The sequence below is a fragment of the Lipotes vexillifer genome, unplaced genomic scaffold, assembly GCF_000442215.2.
Source record: "Lipotes vexillifer unplaced genomic scaffold, Lipotes_vexillifer_v1.1 scaffold407, whole genome shotgun sequence".
Taxonomy (NCBI): Eukaryota; Metazoa; Chordata; class Mammalia; order Artiodactyla; family Lipotidae; genus Lipotes; species Lipotes vexillifer.
In genome coordinates, this window is record NW_006789795.1 from 313,874 (window position 1) to 317,686 (window position 3,813).

Genomic DNA, 3,813 nt, shown 5'->3' on the forward strand with positions numbered 1-3,813 from the left:
CAGCTGCAGATGGTTGAATCTGCAGATGTTGAACCCGTGGAAACAGAGGACTGATTGTACTGACTCTGACAGTGACAGAGACTAAGTGCTTGCCAAATCAAAACAGCCTCCTTCCATGACATCTTTACCAGTTTACTCCATACTACTAAAATTTCAGAAATATCATAGAAATTTCAACCTACTTTTTACGAGTCCAATTAGGAGTTTTGTGAATAAACACTGACAAAAGATGCTACCAGTAGGCTACTCCCAAAGAATAAGAGAATTAAAAGGGATATACACTATACCTCTCCAACAATTGGTTAAAAATTAAATAATTCAGGTAGAAAATTTGATAATTTACAGATAAGTAACTTGACTAATTATTTTTACACTTCCAAGTCAGCAAAATTTTATTTAGCCAATAACCTGTGGCCATGCAAGTGGCAAGAACTGGGGTGAAAGATAAGAAAGAAGCATAATATGTCACCCTTGATCTAGAAGAGTTTCTAATCTCATTTGGGAGATAACACTGAGACATATGAAAAAATTAGAAAACAAAAGAAGATAGTATGGACGCAAGTGCCAGATTGAGTGGTACAAGTAATTGACTATTTGATACTACCAGGCCCCATAAAATCATTTATCTATAGTCGATCTTTAAATTGTTCAAGCCAAAGATTTCTCCTTAAATAATCTAGCTAGATCTTTATTGGTTTCTAATATCGAATAAAGATGCTAAATTAACACTTTCCCCCAAATCATACTTGGAATAACTCATCAAAAGACACTTTAAAACAATCAAACCAAAATTATACCAAGGAAGGAATTTGTATTACATATAAAACAACGTCAGATACATTAATGGAGAGTAGGCAGTGGCATAATCTAGTTACACCCAAGTCTCCAGATGTCTATCACCATGTCAACAAAGCCTGGTTCCTATTTTCTTTGCCACTCAGAAAACATTTCTAAATCTTAACCATAAATAACTCTACTAGTTTGGTGTGATCAGTAATTGACACCTTTTTTTCCCCACTAATGAGCTGGAAACCAACTGAGGCCTAAACAAGGAGTAAGGCAGCTTTAGAACTAAACGTCAGCATTATTACTGATGGAGCTATTGAAGAACTTGCATTAGGTGTGTGTCAAAGGTGGAATTCTTAATGCTGAACCCCAGTAACAGATACTGTGTGGTAAAACGCTAGCCTCTCCCTGCAGGGAAATAGCTAGGCCTTGAAAGACTTAAGGCACAAAGTAGCTGAGTAAAATGAATGTTCTCTGCTGAGAGACTGAGATTAAAGAGAAAGGGAGAGAGTGCTGAGTTCTGCATGCCCAGTTATCTCTCTTGAGTCTACCAATTGGATAATTAACTCTTCTTCCTCTGAGAGAGGGATTCAATAAGGGAAAGCACAGAGAAGCCTAACTGATGTTCCTATACAGAGACATTCAGGACAAAAGAGATGTTTTAGATGTTTCCTGCTCTTCTGCACCCCTCGTAACATATACTTTCAAGCACACCTTATTCCATGAAAAGGTAATATTGATACAATATATAGGCAGTATGAGTAGTGCTAAAGAACTCAGGCTCTGGAATGAGACACAGGAAGATACGAGTTCCAGCTCTATGACTTACTAGCTGTATGACATGAGGCAAGTTAATCTTAGAGTTTCCATTTCCACATCTGTAAATAAGAGTACAATCATAATACCTAATCTATAGAGTTATTTTGTGAGGATTATATTAGTTAATCCATGTAAAGCGCCTAGTAGACAGACATGTGATGAAATACTCAGCGATTTTAGCTTCAAAGACTAAAATGATTTTAGTTTACAAATGAGTCTGTGTAGTAGGATTAGAAGGATGCTTGAAAGCTTCACCTGCCTAAGTAATCTGTCCCGATATTCTTCCATATTTCCCTAAAGTTATTACTATAAAAAAGTAACTTTTTGTTACTAAATTTAGGTTGTGGGTCTCCAGAAGAGAGATCATTTTCAAATGATTAACCCTTCAGAAAGATAACCCAGAAGTACATGGCATCACATGATCACATTACTTTGGTTTCATTGATTAGTTTGCTAGTAGAGAGTAGGGTTCTAATAGGGTAGGGCATGAATACATCAGATTTTTATAAGAAAGAGGTTTAGGAAAGTTTGGATGGCAAGCTTGGTTGTAAATAGTCTAAGAGCAGGGATCAGGAAGATGTAAAATACACAATTTTACTTTTTTTCATCATTATGTCTTGGGCAATTCTAAAATACATGAGAGACACATGTGTATCTAATACAACTGGCTCTCCGTGGAGTACTCTAATTTGGGAAGGTAATGGTATCTGTGCCACTAGAAGTATTTCTTAACAACCTATTGGAGACCAGCCACTAACTATGCCTTCAGATACAATTTACCGTGGTTTTCTTACATTATCTTGTATATGACTACCGAATTTTCAAAAATTTATAAAATCCCTTTCCTGTAACATAACTGCATTCAGCTAACTGTGATTCTAAACACATTTACCTGATTTCCACTGATACTCTTCTACTTGGCTTAGCTGTTTAGGAACAGACTGAGTTTGATTATATAGAAGTAAAAAAAAGAGCTCACATAAAAGACAAGTGAATTCATCCTAGAAGTTTCCTATTCCCTAATGTACATTCTTTTCTTATTTAATTACTAGCTCCTGGCTGTTCACTTTTTCATCTAGTTTCCATTAGCTCCAACTTGTCCAAATAGCTCGTAGAAAAGAAATGCACTGTTATTATTAAATACAGATTTGAGAAAGCACATATATAATAGTCATTTTTAATTGTAGTTTCTTCAATTTACTAGCCAATCCATTTTGTTTCTGATCTCTCTGTGATATGATCATAAAGGCTTCCCATTATCTGTGCCCCTTTATAATCTCTGACTGCTTTTGTGGGCATGAATTCATTTCACTTTCCTGCTGCCTTTATCTCTTTCCTAAAATTCTTAACTGATGCAACAGACTTTTATTTTATTCCATTTTCCTTTTCTCCTCCCGCTTCCAGAACAGATTTTTCTTTACCTAGAGATCTTTGAACAGTCCTTTGGGAGGCTGCACTGAATTCGTCTTGCTCTTTACGATTCCTCCAAAAAAGAAAAATACAATCTGTTGTGCTTTAATTATAATTTCCCTTAGGATATGCTATTCTTCCATAGTCAGAAAGTTTAACACTTCTTCCTAGCAAACCATATTCACTAGATTGCTTAGTTCCTCCAAATCTTAAAGCATGTTGTAGTCTGAAATTCCATTTCTAACCCAATTTAAGTGGTCCTGGTCACTGGTTTCCTGCCAACTGAGTTTCCCCCATTTCTAATCGATTTCCCAGGTTAAAATTGGTTTTCTTCACAGCCAAGAATTGACTAAGATCCATTAGGTTGGGTGCATTCGTTACTCATATATCTAGATAGACATATTCTGCTTCTTCAAATTCAAATGACTTGGATGGAAGTAAGTCTATATTAGTAAAGTCTGGATAAAAGAACAGCTTAAACACAGTGGTTTCACTTTAACTTAAAGGGAACACATCGGTAAAATAATTCTTAAGAAATTTACTAAAGATATTTTGTCAAACAAAAGCCATTTGAACTGCTTTAAAGGAATAGAGTAAGAATGATAAACACTTTTTATGTTAAATAAACAAAAATAAATAATTCAAAAGTGCTAAAAATTTATATTTTCTTAAAGCAGATAGATGTTATCTCTCCAAAATATATAGCATGTATTTTATATAATACTCAATACACACACACACACACACACATATATATATATATATATATATATATATTTTTTTTTTTTTTGCGGTACG